This window comes from Chiloscyllium punctatum, chromosome 25, assembly GCF_047496795.1.
Source record: "Chiloscyllium punctatum isolate Juve2018m chromosome 25, sChiPun1.3, whole genome shotgun sequence".
Classification (NCBI taxonomy): domain Eukaryota; kingdom Metazoa; phylum Chordata; class Chondrichthyes; order Orectolobiformes; family Hemiscylliidae; genus Chiloscyllium; species Chiloscyllium punctatum.
The window spans coordinates 47,885,365-47,906,468 of record NC_092763.1 but is presented as its reverse complement, the minus strand read 5'-3'; the positions used below and the strand labels follow the sequence as shown (position 1 = coordinate 47,906,468).

The following is a 21,104-nucleotide window of genomic DNA, read 5'->3' as shown; positions in this document are numbered from 1 at the left end:
TCCAATATTTTATTACTCTGCTATTGAATCTGATCATTCACAAACTGAGCCCAGAACTTTCGAAAGGTTGAGATTATATCCCTGCTGACAGATACTTTGTGTGTGTCTTATCTCTTGTCACTGAACATAACTAATTATATTGAAAACAGATTGGGACATTTAGTGCAGTACTAAATCATGAAGGATTCAACTCCAGTTTCCGGCTTGTACTTCCCTATTTCTGCTAGCTTTGCAAAGAAACTGAGGGTTGCTGGTCAAAAACAGGGAAAATCATCCAGATATATACTCCTTCTAGATAACGTACAACTGAGTGTTAAAGGAGAACGTCAGTGCAGTAGAACATCCTCAGGAATTGAATAGCCTGCCACACCCACTATTTTTATTATCTTATGCAGCAACAGTGGCTAATTGTATAAGGCTGGGGAACTGTGCCCAATGCAAATCAGTCTTTTCAGACAGTAGGTGAAAAACCTGAGAAAGATTGAAGGTTATTGACTGATTAGTTGAGCTAGAAGGAGAAGTTGAAGCTTTAAGGGTTAATTTACACACAAAATTTCTCTTACACACAGTGCTGCAGCTTGGAGGTTGCTAAATGAGCAAGGCTTGTGAGGAATGTGGGCTAGGACTATTTACTCAAACCACAAACAGAAGCAGGAGAGCGGAAATACATGGAGTCAGACAAGTGAAAGCCCTTTTCAGGGAGTTCGGTGAAGCGTGCCCACAGTTTTTTTCCCCTTAATGCAGTATCTATTGTTAGGTAACGATGTTCCAGGTGTGGAATTAGCCTTCAGGGGATTCAGGCAGAGTGAAGAAAAGCAAAGGGAAAACCGAACCACAAGCTACTATTTCTGTAAGTGCACATTTCAACCTGGCTAGGGGTGTAACAGTTAGCCTTGTGTTGGACTCAGTTAATTGGGAAAGAAATTGGAAGCTGTAAGACAAGTTCCTGCTGGTGTTTATGGGCTATTTTTATGACCATTAATAAATGAGGCAATTTAGAAAGCAGAAGGTGAATGGCTGTGGGGTTCTTCAACTGCTGATACCTGTTGGTTATGACAGGAGGCCCCAGGAGTAGAAATAATTGCTTACCTTTTTATCCCTGCCCCCTCCCCATTTCTAAGTATGTTTTCATTGCCTACACATACTTTCATTGGAGAGACTTACTTTGGTTACTGGCACTCTCGCCTCTTGAATCAAAAAGTTTTAGGTTTCAAACATATAATCTAGGCTGACATATGGAGGAAGTGCAGCTTTGTAGAAGTGTTGCCTTTCAATTGAAATGTTAAATTTAGGCATATCTGCTGACTCAGGTGAATGTTTAAAGCTGTCTTTATATTGGTGTCAGTGACCCAGACTCTAACATACATGTTTTATACTGGATTTCCCTGAGACCACCTTTAATGAACTTGATAGGTTTACTTTGGGGTTACCACTAACTGTTCATCAGCACTAACTAAAGTTTAAAAGAACTGCAGGTCCTATGACATAGTTTCTTGGTAATCATCTCTCAACTGGCAGCAAAAAAAAAGAACAGGAATTAAAATAATGGAAATACACAGCTAGATCAGTCAGCTTCCGAAAAGAGATAAGGCTCTGTAAAGCACAGGTTGAATTGCCCTGGGTCTTTTGCCGTTTCGCTGTCGTAATTTCAGTAAATATCTGGTTTCATGTGTGAACAGAGTTGACACTGAACCTCCACTAAAGTTGTGCTGGCAGTGGGGCTAGAAACACTGAGGTAATTCAATTCCTCTTTGTCGGGCATGAAAGATAGGCAAATCCCTCAGCCATGATCAAGGAAAAGAAAGTGAGCAGATCAGATAGTAGCCAAGAGCGAAATGTTTTAATTTTTCAGACATCATGCTAATATGGTGCAGTATCCATTCTGCCTTCCTGATGATATTGCTGAGCCCTGCTCATTCTTAGTTGTTGGGTCTCATTTAATGAAAACTTATTAAATAGCCAGTGCTAATGGTGCTGCAAATAGGCAAATCTCTACCTGTAAGAATGGGATATCTGGTGGGCCTCCTGCCATATACAGGTAGCCTGCAGTTCGACAAAAAAGAATATGCACTTTGCGAAGATACTGACTTTTCAAAATGGTGGGAAATTAATCTGGGAACAAAAGGAGAAACAAAATAAACACATTCTGGAAACTTGAAATAAAAACAGATTTACATATATCATTGAGCACCATGAAAGAATAATAGGCCAGTTCCCTGTGTGTGATCTCTCCCTCTACCAATCTGCCTTCTCACTAAAGATCTCTAGATTAAAAAAAATTCTAGCCCACTGTTGGAGTGCATTCTTGTCATCATTAAAAATCACACCACACCAGGTTATAGTCCAACAGGTTTATTTGGAATCAGTAGCTTTCGAAGCACTGCTTCTTCATCAGATGGTTGTGAATCAGGACCATAAGACACAGAATTTATAGCAAAAGATTACAGTCTCATGCAGCTAAAATAATATATTGAACATACCTAATAGATTGTTATGTCTTTCATCTTTTAGAATAGGTTTGCTGGTTTCAGTTCTTTAATATGTAAATCCCAGAATTACTTTTAAGTCACATTCTCAAGATAACTTAAGGTTTTATCACAAAAGATGATATCTCAGCTCAGACAAAGCCTGAAAGGTGTGAGGTTAGAGTCTGTCTTTATCCCAATCTTGAGTCAGACTTGTTCTATTTCCAAAGTGGGATTTACAAAATATTACCTGGATTGACTGCCTGCAGGCTCTGCATTTTTTGAGCAAAATGAATGTATCTGCAAATGCAAATTCACCCCATAAACTTACATGTGTGTGCACGCGCAGGAGAAAGAGAGACAATGTGTGCATGCGTGTGTGTGCGCATGTGAGTGTGCATGCACGTGACAGTATGTGTCTGTGTGTTTATGTGTGTGCAAGCTTGGTCAAACGTGTGTGTGTGTCAGTGTGTGGGGTATAAACCTGTGAGTGGGATTGTGTGCACGTGTAAGTGTCGGAGATGATTGTGTGCATATGAGAGAGAGCTTGTGTACGAGAGAGGGTATGCGTGAGTGTGTGAGTATGTAAGAGTGTGTCTGTGTGAGAGAGTGCATAGTGCAGTGGGATCACCTGTAGTCTGACATGAACCCAAGGTCGCGGTTGAGGCCATTCCCATGGGTTCCAAATTTGCTGTCAGCCTCTGCTCAGCCACTTTGCATTGTTGCCTGTCCCGAAGTCTGCCTTGGAGGATGGTCACCTGAAGATCCGAGGCCAAATGTCCATGACTGCTGATATGCTCCCTGACTGGGAGGTAACATCCTTGTCTATTGATTGTCGTGCGGTGTCCATTCGTAGCCTCTGCTCGGTCTCACCAATGTATCATGCCTCAGGGCATCCTTGCCAGCAGCATATGAGTTAGTTAACGTTGGCCAAGTCACATGAGTACCTGCCAAGTACATGGTGGGAGGTGCCCCTATGTGTAATGGTGATATCCAGGTCAACACTCTGACATATCTTGCAGTGGTTGCCAGTGTTGTGGTCAATGTTGTCCTGAAGGCTGGGCAGTTTGCTGCGAACAATGGTCTGTTTAAGGTTTGGTTGTTGTTTAAAGGTGAGAAGCGGAGGTGTAGGAAAGGTCTTGGTAAGGTCCTCATCAATAATGTGTTGCAGGCTGTGAAGAACATGGCTTAGTTTCTCAGCTCCCGGGAAGTACTGGACAACAAAGGGTACCCCCATCGGTAGCATCCCGTGTTTGTCTCCTGAAGAGATCATCACGGTTTCTCACTGTGGCACATTGGAACTAGTGACTGATGAGTTGAGCATCATACTCTGTTCTTATCAGGGCATCCTCGAGCACCTTCAGGCATCCATCACATTCCTCTTCATCCGAACTGATCCTGTGTATCCATAGGGTTTGTCTGTAGGGGATGGCTGTTTTAATATGTTCAGGGTGGAAGCTGGAGACGTATAGCATCATGAGGCTATCCATGGGTTTGCAGTAGAGTGAGACATTGAGGCGCCTATCCTTGATGGAGATGCATGTGTCCAAGAATGAGACAGATACTAAAGAGTACTCCATGGTGAGTTTGATGGTGGGATGAAACTCGTTGATATCACTGTGTAGTTGTTTCAATGACTCCTCACCATGGGTCCAGAGGAAGAAAATGCCATCAATATATCTGGTGTATTGCTTCCACTCTAAACATATTAAAACAGCCATACCCTGTGGACAAGCTGTACGCATATTCTGGATTAGTGGTGCTGGAAGAGCACAGCAGTTCAGGCAGCATCCAAGTAGCTGCGAAATCGACGTTTCGGGCAAAAGCCCTTCATCAGGAAATGCATACACAGGGTCTATTCAGATGAGGAGGAATGTGACGGATACCTGAAGGTGCTCAAGGATTCCCTCATAAGAACAGGGTACAATGCTCAACTCATCGATCGCCAGTTCCAGCATGCCACAGTGAGAAACCTTAAGAGACAGACATGGATTGCAACTGTTAGGGTACCCTTCGCTGTCAGTACATCCCAGGAGCCGAGAAACTACACCATGTTCTTTGCAGCATGCGACACATTATTGATGATGATGAACACCTCGCCAAGACCTTCTTAATGCCTCCACTTTTTGCCCTTAAGCAACTCCCAAACCTCAAACAGATCATTGTTCGCAGCAAACTGCTCGGCTTTCAGGACAACACCACACAACTCACGGCGGACGCTGCAAGACGTGTCAGAGTGTCGATACAGGTACCACCATTACACATGGGGACACCTCCCACCATGTACGCAGCAGGACAACATCGACCACAACACCGTATGACCCTGTCATGGCAACCACTGCAAGACGTGTCAGAGTGTTGACATGGACATCACCATTACACATGGGGATGCCATCCACTTGGCAGGTGTTATGTGACTCAGCCAACATTGTCTACCTCATACGCTGTAGGCAAAGATGCCCTGAGGCTTGGCACATTGGCAAGACCAAGGAGATGCTATGACAATGGATGAATGGACACCGCACAACAATCACCAGGCAGGAGTGTTCTCTCCCAGTTGGGAACATTTCAGCGGTCAGGGACATTCGGTCTCGGACCTTTGGGTGACTGTCCTCCAAGGCGGATTTCGGGACAGACAACAATGCAGAGTGGCCAAGCAGAGGCTGATAGCCAAGTTCGGTACCCATGAGGATGGCCTCAACAGGATCTTGGGTTCATGTCACACTACAGGTGACTCCACTGAACTATACACTACACACACACACACACACAGATACACACAGACACACACAGACACACACACACACCAGCACAGACACACACACACACCAACACACACACACACACACACACACACACACCAGCACAGACACACACACACACACACACACACACCAGCACAGACACACACACACACACACACACACACACACACCAGCACAGACACACACACACACACCAGCACACACACACACACACACCAGCACAGACACACACACACACACACCAGCACAGACACACTCTTACATACTCCTTAGTCACGCAGACCCTCTCTCATTCACAAGTTCTCTCTCATACACACACACATACACCCCCGACACTTACACACACACACACACTCTCTCACAGGCTTATACCCCCACACACTGACACACACACTTTACCAAGCTTGCACACACACAAACATGCTTTCTCACATGCACTCACACTCACATGCACACACTCACGTACACACACACTGTCTCACTCTCTCTCTCTCTCTCATGCACGAGCACATACATAAAAGTTTATGGGGTGAATTTGTATTTGCAGATTTATATTTGCAGATACATCCAATTTTGCTCAAAAAATGCAGAACCTGCAGGCAGTCAATCCATGTAATATTTTCTAAATTCCACTTTGAAAATAGAACCTGTTTGACTCAAGATTGGGATAGACAGATCCTAATCTCACATCTTTAAGGTATTGTCTGAGCTGAGATGTCACCTTTTGTTATAAAACCTTAAGTTATCTTGAGAATGGACTTAAAAGATGTCCTAAGATTTACATATTAAAGAGCTGAACCAGCAAACCCATTCTAAAAGATGAAAGACGTAACAATCTATTAGGTTTGTTCATATATTATTTCAGCCGCATGAGACTGTAATCTTTTGCTATAAATTCTGTGTCTTATGGTCCTGATTCACAACCATCTGATGAAGAAGCAGCGCTTCGAAAGCTACTGATTCCAAATAAACTTATCGGTATTGTGTGATTTTTAACTTTGTCCACGAGAGTCCAACACCAGCTCCACCAAATCATTCTTGTCTTCAGCAGCCTCAAACTGGAATATGGTTGAAATCTGAACTTACTAAAGTCAGTGTTCAGATGAGTGATGTGCAGAATACCCAAGAGAACGTTGAGATATCATCCCTGACTCTTGTCTTGTGTATGGTATTGAAAAAATCAGAATCGGATGGATACATCATTGAAAGTGTAGACGGAGTCAAGGGGGTCAGTTTTAATTTCAGTGAGAAATAGAGGAACCATTTTGATAAAATTGCTGACATTTTAATCTATATTCAAATTGTGTAATGCCCATTTTGGTGAAAGAATAGCTGCTAAAATCCAGTGATAGGCATTAAAATTCAAATATTAGAACTAATTTGTTGGTCAGTTGAGAGAATGTCAGACATACCATACTTGTTGTCAGGCAAAGTAAAGTGGTGCAGAATGAGCTGGACTTCAATTTTTCATATATATATGAAAAATGACTTTCCGGTTTGTAATACTTAATAGCACAAGCCTTTTTAAGTGAGTCCTGTGTTATATCACCATTTGTGATTAAAGAATACTAGTGCCTTCATGGTTCCTCTTTCATAAGGGCAAATTAGAAGCATATGTGTCCTATGACTCAATTCAGCCTTAAAACGCATAATGTCCTGAGTTGGAACTGATGATTGAATGACACTGCATGGGGTAGTGAAAGGGTATTTACCCATGACAAGCAGAAGAGGGAAGCTTGAAAAGCAAATCCTGGTGGGGCTACTTGTAGACTCTGGCATAGGGGTCATGAGCATCTCTTGGTTAAGGGCACTTAGTGCCTGATTGTTGAGGTGCCTGTGCTTGGGGTGGGTAGTAGCTTGTGCTAGGTGGTGTATGTGGGAGGGAAGAGGCAACTGAAAGCCTCTCATCTGCCCAAGCTACTGAATCCCCTTCCCATGCCCTACCTTATGACCACCATCCTGCCATCACTTTTCTGTGACCTGTGTTGTGTGGTATAAAGGTAATGATGCACACATTAATAACATAACAGATTCAAATGTGACGTCCTGGTATGAACTCCTGGTGGTTAAAGGGTGTGATTACGGTAAAGTGTTGACAAAAATCATCTTTCCGATGCTAATCTAAGAGACTGTTCAATAGTCTGTGATCATGGATGAACTGTAAATAAGTCTCAGCAAAAGACACTGTTGTCTTAGAGAAGATGATGCAGTTTATTCCATCTTACTAACTATACACAGATTTGTTTAATTTTGGTCACATTAATAATCACAAACAAGAAGTAGAGAAGTTCTTGAGACAGGAGACTATGTCAAGCTCCGACTGATTCTCCAACCAGAGGTGGGATAGAGGTCAGCATAGCTCAAACATTAGTACTTCCAGGAACATTACCTTATACAACTTCAACCCCCAAGACTTTTTCCCTTTATCCAAACATGTATATGAGCACATTAGAATTACCACTATACCTTATCACCATCACTGCCCCCACCAGCCTCCCCCCTCCCCCCCCACAACCCCCCCACCACCACACTTCCCACCACCCCCCGATCAAAGTCTCTGGCCACCAAAATTCAATTAGTTAGCATGTCTCACAATTCTTCTAGAATGTATTCATTTTTGACTTTAAAGATTTGTAGATTTTTGGTTTGAAATAATGTTGACCTTGAATCTGATGTCCACTGGAGGATGCTTTAATTTATGCAGCTGGTGCCCTTCTTTGTAGATGTTAATGATTGCCCATTAGCTGATCTGAATGATGTTTAATCTTGTGTGTGTCCATTATGGAAGACAGCTATGCTGCTGAAGCAAGCAATTTGTTCTTTGTCGTATCCTGGATTTTAAATTAGACTATCTATTTCAAATTAGAACAGGTGGTGTCTTTTTCCTGGATGGTTAGACCTGGGAATTTTCTCTTGTGGACAATTCCTTTTTCTCTTGGATATGCAATTTTCTCCCTTAAGTTGTTGATCATGTTGGTTAACTTCTGCCACTCTTTGTGATTGTTTGACCGGTGAAGTAGATCTTTTCAGACTCTTAATTGTTTTACTGAAAGATGAGGGTCTACTCAACTGAAACTGTTGTTGGCATTCATAGCTGTGTTTCATCAGTGTGTTCAGCAGATATTTGCGTTGACTGTGGAGCTTTGGTTGAAAGTTGATCAATGAGCTTGGGTATAATGCACTGCTCTTTTTTTTCTCAATATTCAAATGTTCTGTCAAACTTTGCTTGAGATCTTCAACTGAAGGTTCTTCAGTGATGACAGGGATTGAAAACATTTCCACTAGTCCTGTAAATTCTGTGACTTCCTTTCTGTTGGTGGTATGAAACAATTCTCTCATGCAAGCGGTTATCTGAACACAACCTTTCTTCTTTTGAAGAAAGCAATTTTGGACACCAGCATAACTTATTTCTACAAGTACCTTTTATCTTTTTAGGTTCGGCCATTAATCTTGGAAGGCTTGTGAAGTCTTCTGCTGCACTAACTGTGCTTTATTCCCCTAGTATATTTGCTTCAGTTCATGGATACTAAACTGTTACAGCTTCCAAAAGCCTATGTTGACTGATGACTGTTGAATGCTTTTCCAGCTGCTGACTAGCCAGCTGATCTTTCCTTAAAATGATAATATTCTTAAAGGAGCAACTGACTTGCCTGCAAAAATTCTGTTTCTTTCTCTTCAGGTCCTTCTGTGTTTTTTTTTGCCTCATGACGGAGGTCAGATCCTCACCCTGAAATGATGTAGTATTATGCAACATTATACACCATTGATTCTATGAGGTATTCCAGTGTGATCTCTAGTTACCAACTGCTGATGCCTTAGGATTGGCATACAGTGTTGTTACCAATCCTCCTTCCAACATTAGTTGGGCTGTTCAGTAGCCTGTATGAAGGATAGATCACAAATAACTCTCAGCCTCTGATTGGCAGATAGCTCTTGGGAGATCGAATTTCACTCCCACTCCCTCAAATATGGTTCTTAATCCCTAGCAGATGAGTGAAAACTGTGTTGCTTCTGTTAACTAATGCCTTTTTTTCCTAATTCGTGATGTGTGCTTCTTTTTCTTACATTCCTTCTATGGGTCTGCCATTTCTCTCCGTCAATGAGTATCTTTTTTTTTGTATGCGTCATCAGCTCATGCTTTGTCTGTGTCTATTTCTGTCTGACTTCCATTATGTTTATCTATATGGCTCTCTATATTCTTCAGAAATATGCATTCCTCTCCAGCTCTTAACATCTATGTATCCCTCACAACTTTCTCTCTTATTTCATATACTTGCCTCCCTTTGCCCAGTTCTAGTTTTATACAGAGCATAACAGTCCTTGTTAATGCCCTGTTTTTTGCAAATTGTAATTCCTTCTAACTGAAGATTTCCCACAGTAATTTAAAATGTCCTTCTCTGTGTAAGGTGCAGATGGGGTTCTGACATTCCGTTTATTTTGCAGCTACTCGTTAATGCAATTTTACCAAATTACTCAAATTGAAGATAAGCACAACCAGCTGAAACATCATTTGATTTAAAGATGTAATAGAAGCACCAATAAAATGATACCTTTCATCTTCTCAGCGAACTCACACAGAGCACGTTAGAGCCATAATGCAATTTTTCATACATTAAAGAATTTGATTATTACAAACTACTTCATAAATTCCTCTTTCTGTGGCTCAGTGGGTAAAGACACATCCACTGTGGTTGTGAGTTATATGTCAAGAAGGTGCCAGGTCCAATTGCAGGTCTGTGCTGGATTAGCTGATGTCAGCCAGAAAATCAGTTGACGAATGTTGTAGTTAGCCTCAGTATCCTGCTGAGAGAGGAGAAATATCTGTGAGGGTTCCTGATTTTAATTTCTATTCAGTCACCTCTGCTGAAAACATTCGTAGACATTTGATGAGGACCAGTTTTGGTTTGCCTGTGATATCTTCTGCAGTTGAATAGCTTATTGAATTCCACTGTATAGGCTCAGATTTAATAAAATAGTCAGGTCATCATTGGTTGCTGATGCCTAACATAAAGGCGAATCCAAAAGTTTTCTGTATGCTTGTAAATATGATAAGACCAGAAAATTGAGGTTGGAGGCTGATTAGAGACTGAAACAGGAGTACGAGGTTTGGCTGAGCTATTAAATGAATATTTTGTATCTGTCCTTACTAAGCAAGAAAATATTATGCAGGCATGGTAAATGAGCTGTCTTATAGTTTGTCCATACTTAAAGTTGATAAAACATCAAGCATAAGCTGTATTCAAGCATAGTAAAGGAGAATTAAAATAGTGGTGGCACTGGTAATGAGTATTTATTCTTCGTTAGGTTCAGTGAGGGTGTCAGAGAACTGGAGAATTCCAACTATTACATCCTTGTTCAAAATAAAAGGTGTAACCATAAACTCAGTAATTATGGATCAGTCGGTTTAGGATTTTTTTTAATCAACCAGTTCAGAGATGCTATGACACACCTTTACATAAGATGGAACTTGAACCCAGGTCTCCTCTACTTCTACACCACAAGAGCCCTGTGATAATAGGAAAGCTTCTAGAAATGACAATTGGATCAATTTATGAATTATTTGTACAAATGAAGGTCAATTACATATAGAGGAAATGCAGCATGGACTAATTAAAGCCATATTGTATTTAACCAACTTATTGGCATTTTTTTGAAGTAAAAGAGAAGTTGAAGAGAGTAAGGCTGTTGATGCAGTATACATGGACATCCAAAAGCATTTGATAATATCTCTACAACAGACTTTCAATTAAAGTTACAATTTTGCAGCAGTTAGAATGGTAACAACATGGATATAAAACTGGCTGAGTGATAAGTAACCTAGACCAGTGGTGAATGGTTGTGTTTTTTTTGGACTGGATGAAAGCTTAGAGTGGAGTTCCCCAGGAATGATTATAAAATGTGAAGATGATGAAGAACTTCAAAAGGAAATAGATATGATGGAAATTCCTGGGCAAGTGGTACAAAGAAGTGAAGAAAAGATTTATTTTGTTAGGAGGAACACAGAGAAAATATAATGTAAAGAGTATAATTCTACAGGCAGTGCAGGAACATTGTACATCTGTGCATAAACTATTGATGCTGGCAGAGCAGATTGAGTGGACAGTTAATACAGTTTTTGGCATTCTAGGTTTTATTAATAGAAACATCAAATCTACAACCTGATGAAGAGCCATCTTGACTTGAAACATTAGCTTGGTTTCTCTCCCCATAGATGGTGCCTGACTCGCTGTGAACGCCAGCAATTTTTGTTTGCAATTCAGATTTCAGTATCTGTAGTAATTTGCTCCGATAACCAGGAGGGTCTGTTAAGCTTGAATAATACTCTGGTTTGATCTCAGTTGAATAATTGTGACCAGTTCTGGGTACCTCACTTTAGGAAGTATGTGAAGGCATTAGAGAAATGATTCATAAGTATAGTTCCAGAAGTAAGGAACTTCAGCTCTGTAAGAAGAATGGATAAGTGAAGTTTGGAGGAGAGAAGATTGATTTGATAAAGATTTTCAAAATCGAAAGGTCCAGAGTGTAGGTAGAAAGAGACTGTTTCTCATTAGTGAAATGATTGAAAACTATTAGGCACAAATTTGTGGTAATTGACAAAAACTGTTTTACAACATGAGGAAATGTATTTTTACATAGCAAGCTGTTAGATTCTGGATTGTAATGTTTAAAGAGCGGGAGGCAGCTTAAATTGAGGCACTCAAAAGGAAATTGGATTATTGTTGAAAAGGAAAGATGTGCAGGGCTACATGGAGAAGGAGGGTGAGTGGCACAAGGTGAAATACTTCTTCAAAGCACTAGAAAAGACACAACAGACCAATGACCGTTTTCTGTGCAGTAACTATTCACTTATTCAGCCGTTGGGCAAGTCCAATTAACTTCTTGGTTTGTAATTTAAAGCTACAATAGCGAAAAATCAATCAGAGCTCCTGCTTCTAATCTGTATCCAGCAACTGTTATGAGAAAATATGTTTGTTGAACTCCCATGGGGATCAAAAGAACTCAGTTTTGATGAGCTTCCAAATTTCACCCTCAAACTGAGACTCAAGTGCCTAGACTCGCATATGAAGATTGACTGTCTACATGAAGCACTGGCAGGTGCCTAGCACCATGGAACTGTACTTAAAAAAGATCAGTGGCTGCAGGAAGAGAGGGGAGGAAATCACTGGACTATTCTATTTAAATCAAATTGTCATTGTCACAATCAATCATCAGTGAATTCTGAAAACTAACTAATAATACTTAACTGAGATCAGTAGCAACTACAATTTCCATAGTCTGGACAAATCACAAGAACTATCAATCAGGATTTATTTGTTTCAGACATCAAAGGTGGGATCCTCCTTCCAGTAATGGAATTCAGGCAGAGTGGGATTGATGCCTGATGTTGCTATGATGGCACTGGACCTGAACCCATTTCCTAGTTAGGGTTTATTACAGGTATATTTCAGCCTTGTAGTCAGAATTCTGCAGAAAGAAGAACCCTCAAATATTAACAGCCTGTAACTGCAGTATCAGAAGAGGCACTTGCATAGTAAAGCGATAGAAGGACCCAGAAACTTGGAAGATTTGTGGCCAATATGGCTTGACAGAGACCAAAGTCTAAAGAGCAAATCACCAGGAGCAACTAGGAAGTGAGTGGGTTGAAGGGACTAAAGTTTCTCTGCTAGTTGTGTATGATGGGGATGAGGTGGGGTTTCCAGGGAAGGATGTTGTGCTTTGGTCAGGGCATAGAAAGACAAATACATATTATTACATTACATTGGTGCAGAAAACATAGTAAGTTTGATTCCCTGTATTTCTTTACACATAGTGAAAGCTAATTATTGACTACTTGCCAGAACAAGTGATCGATATTCATCATGATCGACTGACACTGATGACAAGAGTGTGTTGTCACTATACATAAGAAAGGCCCAAGAATTGAATAACACGGAATAAACATTCAACAGCACAAAGGAATTTTGCTGATATATTCACCAACATTTATTCCTCAACGAATACCTACAAATAAATTCTGTCCTTTTTTAAATGTGTGGGATCTCATGTTGTGCAAAGTCGTTACAGTATTTCCCACATTACAGCAATGAATACACTTCAAACAGTACGCCATTGGCTGCACAGTATATTGGGATGTCCTATTGTTATGAAAAACGTGATATAAATACAACTTTTTCAGTGCCTCTGTAGTGTGCATGGTAATGAAGGTCAAAAAAGCAATTTAAATGTTTGCTGCACCTTAGAACTGTTATCGCTGTTTCGAAGGTGTATTGTAGTCAAATGCTTTATCATTTTCACTAGTTACCTCATTTAATTCTGGAAGGATCACCAAATTATCTTGGGGCTTCATTAGTCAAAAAAACATAAATGTCAATTTTTTGAATTTCAAGCAGTGCTTCTCTCTACAAAGTCCAAACATTTTCTGACCATATTGTCTTAAACTCACCTCATTAACTGCCTACCCGACCCCATGGCACCCTTTCATCTGATACTAACCTGATTCTAGCATTCACTATAGCCAGAAAATTCACAATTGCTGGAATATCCCAGATCAGATTGGCATCCCTGGTGCTCGGATGATCTTCAAAACACCATTGCGCACTTAGTCAATCAAGCACAATTGGTCTGGAGCTACCTTGCATGGTTCATCACATGTGCCCCAGATGTAGCAGCTAAGGGGAGGTTGATGCCCCACTTTGCAGACAGGTAATTGGAAATCCTGGTGCATAGGCAGTGCAGAGCAGGTGCAAGGTCCTCTTCCTAGAAGACTGACAGAGAGGGCCATGACACCAGAACCTGCCAGTTTGGTTTGAGGTCACCACCTGGATCATTGCAGTCACAGCCGTCTGGAGAAATACCAGCCGTGAAGGAAGAAGTCAATGACCTTCTCTGCTTGGACAGGGTACGTGTCACCGCTTCCACTCTGTTATCTCACTCAGTCTGTACTTGGTACTGTGGCCAGTTCTGTCCAAGGCTCATGCTGTAGCACTCTTACATCACCTGCAGCATTTCTGCTCTCATCCACTCAATTCTCGCTCCTCCTTACCCTGCTTGGCCTCTGTGACTCCTGCTCAATCAGTCAGAACACCTCATCACCTTTCTTCTGAAAGCACCAACACTAACAACTGTGCCAGCTACTTTTATTGCACGCAATCCCTCCCTTTTCTCATTCCTGCACACAATAGATAGAAAGAGCCAAGGCAGAAGGGTAACTGTCCAATATTCGCTCCTCACACCCCATGAGGAAAGGATCCTGATCCTGACAGCTCTGACTTGTCAACCGACTGTACTCAATCCCTTGGGGGTTGAACTTGATTTACTGCATTGAGACCCCTATTATGAAGGCTGTCTCCCTCGACTTGAATGAGGACTCCTGACTATCGTGATAAGATTTTATCTGCATAAACACCAAAGCAAGACAGAACTAATGTGAGGCTGGCAGTTCTGACTGTGAGGGTGTGGGCAAGCAGAAAAAGGCAGGGACGCAGGCAGGCATTAGGTGAGTGAGTGTGAGCAAATAAAGTGCCCTGAGAAACAGTCTGATCCAATCCCTGAATTGGATGATTGCCCCTGTGCTCAAAGTGTCCTTGCAATAGCATTTCAATGCTGTTTGCCAGCGACCCCCAGAAATGCAGCTTTAATGTGCAGAAGCATCTTGCAAATGGATTAGAGAGGTTCCATGAATGTTCTGACAGGCTGGCAGTTTCTGGATGCCATGGTTTGCGGATGTGGGGTGAGTGTCACTAATGCCCTGTAGTGTGCCCTGAGATGTTCTTGCTGGGTCTCTAAGATGGCTGTCCAGAGGAGCAAGTGGTGAACTGAAGTTGCCAGGTACCCTCTGACCTTCATATCAGGAAATGTTGACATCTACTTTTCTCACAGCAGATGGTAGAACAGAAAGTGCATATTAATGAGGTAAGATTAATTGTATATGAGTCTTTTAACAAGCAACAATCCTCTGAATATATATCTCACGGATCCTTATTGAGAATCTTGCCTCGACACTGGAACTCTGACTGAAAATGAAATGAGTTGCTCCCAACATAAAGACAGGCCTCAGCTAAATTCTCATGCAATTCTCTCATATTTCTTGGCAAAAACCATGTTGCCATTCAGGTCTTCTAAGATTTCCCCTTTCGTTTTCTTTTTCCGACAAATATTGAATTTGTTATTGTGTCACATTTGGTAGAAAGTTAGACATGTCACAGACAAATGAAGTTGAAGTAAGGAGTGCAGTAGCTTATTCCTGCCTCTAATTTGTATGTTTGTACATGATCATCACTTCTATCAATCAAAACCTTGTGCAATCTGTAATTTTGTGCTGCTCAACATGAGGACAGAAAATTGTAGGCTCATGTAGTCAAGAGTGAAAAAAATTGTCAAGATCTACTGATTGATCTGAAATTAGTATTAAAGCTTTGACAAAATGAAAAATGATTGAATTGTTTGAATCATATGAGACAAAATTGTGCTGTGTAATTTAACAGGCACATTGGAAATTATTTTCTCAACTATTTTAATAGAAATGTTAACCCCATAATAATTGGATAAATACTTCTGTTTAAGTTACAAAGGAAGTATTTCATTTCAATTTAACATTTAAGCATTAACATCAGAGAATATGGTTTCATGTTGTTAATTATATGACTTGTGTTAATTCAATGTGTTTGGAGATATTGGCTTCAGGTTGTGTGAAATAAATTTGAAACATAGCAACAATGCAGGTGCCAGGATGAACGCATTACACTGGCTAAAATCCTCCTTTTCCATGTTTTGATATAATTTGTTGTTGGGCTAACTCTGGATGTTACTCTCCAAAAATGTTCAATTCATCGAGCAGTCTTGTGTACACGGAGGTTCTAGAGTAAAAAAGCTGTATTTACGCAGTGGCTTTCACAACAGCAGAGCATTACAATGCATTTTGCAGCCAATGAAATACTCTCTGAAGTGCAATCATTTTTGCAATTTTGGAAACATTAGGCAATTTGCACAATGCAAAGTCCCACAAATGGCAAAAAAGTAAATGTAGACAATCTAATTTTAGGTGCTGGTGGAGGGATAAATGTTGATTAACATACCAAGAAAATTTCCTTGTGCTGCTGAATGTTTAAGCTGGGTTACTCAGTGCCAGAACCTTTCTTACGTAAATCAGTATCATACTCTTATGTTATTGGTGTCAGTTGACCATGACCAAAATTAGACAAGAGTTCCTGCAAGTACTCAAATGATTTGCTTTCTGCTTGTGTCAAGCAGTGCAAAGAATCAAACTTTCATGGATCATTGACCTCGTCTCTCCTTTCTGTGTCAGCTTACTGGATATGGTAACTATACTGTGAAAAAAACTATGCAATATTGCTTTATTCTAAGTCTTTTTAAAAAATATTTGGGCAAACTTTCAATTTGGCAACATCCACTTCACTTGCAAAAAATTAGCACTAAGGTACTGAAAGTCAAGCTCCAATCTTGTATGCCCAATATCAAGCCCAGAGTGTAATTTTTGCCATTTTGAACTTGGACTCCTTTTAGACATCCAGTCTGATTAGCCAAAACGTGCGTACTCCTAATTACAGTTGCTAAATGGGTCTAACAATTGTTTAGGGACTGAAAAGTCTCTGTTAAGAGCTCTGGGCTCTTATTTGTCAATTATAAATCAGTCACATAAATCATTAGTTGGAAAATGGCCTGGAGGATACTATTTCCAACAATATTTACAGCTATCATCAGTTATTTCTGTGTAAATCACTGGTTAGTTTATTTGGACTGCTGATTTTAAACTTTTTGGGACTTCTGGATGCTGGAAGTGACAGTAGTTGTTTCTAAAAGTAATTCGGTAATTTACCAAAGGAACCTTGACCTGGAGCTTTAGGCAAACCTTTGATTGCATTCAGTGCATTTTCTATTCACATACCAGTGTGCCTGGAGGAGGAGGGGTTCCTGGCTAGATTCCAAAGAGCTCCAGCTACAGAATGATGATACAAGAGTGTAGTTCCCAGGATACCTCCAAACTCGACAGGTTCAGAACTTCTCACCAACAGTTCATTGAGGAACAACGTGCGTGGAGGCTGTCATCTTCTTCTTCAGCACCAGCTGCTGCCAAGGATAAGGTCATGTACATTCCTGCCTGTGGCTGTCAAAGTCGCAGAGGCAGTGAACCTTAATGCCTGAGACGCATTTCAGCCTGCAGCAGGTCACATCAGCAAAATCAGACAATTGGCTGTGCAAACTTGTATCCTGCAAGTGACAGCTGTCCTCAGTGAAAACTGTTGATTTCCTGACAGAATCTGCAAGCAGTGAAACAGGCCTTTCATTTTAGTCTGGGTTACAGGCATTCCCGCAAATACGGGGCTTCATGGACTGAAAACATAGGGCTGAATCTTGGAATTTGTTTAGTCAAGGGCACGTTTCATTGAGTTTTGTGGTTCTCACCATGAGATTTCTTGCTGTTTCTTACCAAACACACCTCATTAACTACTGATCCCACCCCCTGACATATGAGGTGACCATGTCAGGTGTGTTCATACACTGGCGCCCCTTTAAAGGTCGGGTTCTCCTGATCATGGGAAAATCCCTTCTCCTGCATAAACATAGTCCAATCCTGCTTTGACTTATTTCCCACTTATAACTACTGTTGCACTCATGCACACTTACCTACCCCTGTAGTAGCCCTATCACCATGTCTGCTGTCCTCAATAGTGAAGGACAGGTTCCTGACTCTCCCCCCTGTGACAGCATCCTCTTTTTTACTCCTTCCACCCTGCCCTTAGTTTCTGTTGATGGATCTGATGGAATGACTGCAGCCCACTTCCTTGAGTGACCTACCCCAACAGCTGAGAACGAGAAGTGTCTGGATCTCTGACTGATACCTGTCTCTTTCCCCACAGTACTGGCCCTGACATCTCGGTGCCACAGCACTTATCTATTCCAACCCTCTAACGAGGATCACCTTGACTGGATACATCACCGTAGCCAATTCTCTGGGTTGATGTTGCAGGTTGCCATTGTCTTCTGTGCCTGGACCCCCTGGCTAATGGCTGCCTCTATTGACTTTAGTGATGACTATTCCCTTAAGGCTTTGAGCCATGGTTGCTTGCTTGCTACACGCACAGTGTGTTTGCTACACAAGCCGATGGCACATGGAGCATGTGCGAGATTAATGGAGCACACTACCATAGAGAAGGATGTATGCCTCCCTGAGAAGGATGGCACGGTGACTCAGTAGTTAGCACTGCTGCCTCACAGCTACAAGGACCTGGGTTCAATTCCAGTCTCAGGTGACAACCTGAGTGGTTCCTCCCACAATCCAAAGGTGTGCAGGTTAGGTGGATTGGCCATGCTAAATTGCCCATAGTGTCCAAGGTTATGCTCGCTAGGTGCATTAGCATGAGAAATGCAAAGTTACAGGGATAGGGTTGTTGATCTGATTGGGATGCTCCTTGGAGGGTCAGTATGAATTCAATGGGCTAAATGGCCTGCTTCCATACTATATGGATTCTATGGTTCTATGAATAGTTCTTGTCAGTGGAGCAGAGTTGGCCTGAGTGGATCTGCACTTCTCAATACCTACTCCTGCAATAGTGTAACCTAACAGTATCCCATTGAGTTCTGATTCATAGCATTTGTATCTTTTGATCCTTCTAAAATGTATTGCAAGAGCACTTTAAGATAAGGCTAAGTATAAGTCATTAATCCATTTCAATTTATAGTTATTAAAGATACAAAACCATTTAATACTTGGAATAAGTAAGTCTAGCTTGTGTGTGGGTTGTTTGTATATCTGCCCTTGTCTTTGTATCTGTGTTCACAACCTAAAATGTGGATCATAGAACACAAGGAACACCTGCCAAGTGTCAGGACCACAGACTTGCTGAGGTGCTTATAAATAATTGATACAAGATAACAAATTCATTATTTGTTTTTAGACTTTTCAGACACAGTTTGAACATTCATTCACCATCAATGCCTTTCTTTAAAAATACACACTGGATGAAGATGCCTCACTTTAAAACTCAAGCCTTATGTGACTGTTTCTCCCAAGTTTCTTCTCTGAAAAATAGTTAAACATTTCTGAAATGTGACTATCACTACTATTCAAATGGATTATTTAGTATAAAATAGTGACATATTGCAAATGTTTTATTTGGTTTATAATTTTATTCCTGAGGTCTCTCCAAGTAACTTCTCTTTATCACCAGTTCAGATTCCCAGGAGTGCTACTTGTCGCTAAGGTATAATGCATTCCTACGAATTGCATTTGCTAGAGAATGTCCTATAATGAATATTCTTTTTGACCCAACATCATTAACTCTGGATATATCTGTGGCCTCCTTTTCTACATCACCTCACTTCTGTTGACAGCGTCTCATTGTTTTAAACCTAAGTCCCAATTTATTTGTTAATATTAGGAAGGCTCACACTATCACCTTAGGCCACCATCACAAATGCTGCAGGTTTGATACTGATTCCCTTTTATGGTTGTTGCCTCAGATTGTTCACTTTTATGTTATATTGGATCCCAAGTTGATTTCCTGACTGCATGTGTTCTCCATCACAAGTTCAATTATTTTCACCCAATCAACATAACTAAAGCACATTATCTGGCTATTCCCACATTGCTATTTGGTGGATCTTGCTGTGTTATAAATTAGCTTTCATGTTTCCTACAGTAATTATTCTTCGAAAGTACTTAATTGGAGGTAGGTTATGAAAGGTGCTACAAAATTGCAAAATCTTTGGGCAGAATCTATCGAGTCTGAGTGATTTGGACTATGGTGAGAAGTGTGGTAGTATCAGATGATGAAAACAACAAGGTCAAAATCTACATCAGGAACATCTTGCTCCATTTTTATGCTTTTCACAAGCAGCATGGCAAAATTCTCATTAATAGTGGTGAGTTACCAATTGACAGTGACACTGCTTTAATGCCACAACTCACCTCAGCCTCCCACCCTACCAAACTTGCCAAACAAACTTAATTTTGGGGAAACTCAGCAAAATATGCTAAAATGTGTATTTAGTGGACTCAGTTTACTGTTTACTCTGAATAGACTCCATGTTGGAATCTAGACACCAACATCTCTGGGCACATTGTCCATGTGCATTGACATTCAACATGTGCCAGCCTCTAAGAAACCTCATGGCACATCTCTGATTCACTTACAGGTCATTTCTGCACTTAAGTGCTGCACCCTAGGTTGCACCAGGAGCTATCATTGTCATGCTATATCGAGAATATTATGTCCTCAGGGACTTGTACCAAATTCTTGGATTAGACCAGGCTCAATCCCCAGGCTCTTAGAATCATAGAATGCCTACAATGTGGAAACAGGCCCTTTGGCCCAACAAGTCCACATCGACCCTCCGAAGAGTAACCCACCCAGAACCATTCTCCTACCCTATTACTCTACTTTTACCCCTGACTAATGCACTTAACCTACACATTCCTGAACACTATGGGTAATTTAACATTGTCAATCCACCTAATCTGCACGTCTTTGGATTGTGGGAGGAAACCGGAACACCCGCAGGAAACACGCAGACATGGGGAGAATGCGCAAACACAGACAGTTGGCCGAGGCTGGAATCAAACCTGGGACCCTTGCGCTGTGAGGCAGCAGTGCTAACTACTGAGCCATTGTGCCACACCTTTGATCTTTGCTTGCTGTTCTCGCTGTCACTCACTCTAAGCCTGCCTGGATGCTCACAGCAGTCTAATATTAATCTCTTCATAACATGTGAGAAGCTGAATGATGGACATTATACCACCCGCCTTGACTCTTCTGTCCTATTGTAGTTTGTTTTTCTCCTGGAATGAGAGAGAGAGAGATAGGTATTATCGGTAGTGGCACAGTTAATACTATTAGTGAATGTGGGGCGTTGT

At 41.1% G+C, this 21,104-nt stretch overlaps 1 long non-coding RNA gene across 1 annotated transcript in view; it reads left to right on the top strand.

Moving 5' to 3' along the window:
* The first annotated feature begins 659 nt into the window (after nucleotides 1-659).
* The window catches only part of LOC140495664 (uncharacterized), a 99,909-nt gene continuing 79,464 nt past the window's right edge, over nucleotides 660-21,104 (top strand). Inside the window, exon 1 of the long non-coding RNA XR_011964067.1 lies at nucleotides 660-850. This is a non-coding gene — a long non-coding RNA (uncharacterized lncRNA). The remainder of the gene's footprint in view (nucleotides 851-21,104) is intronic.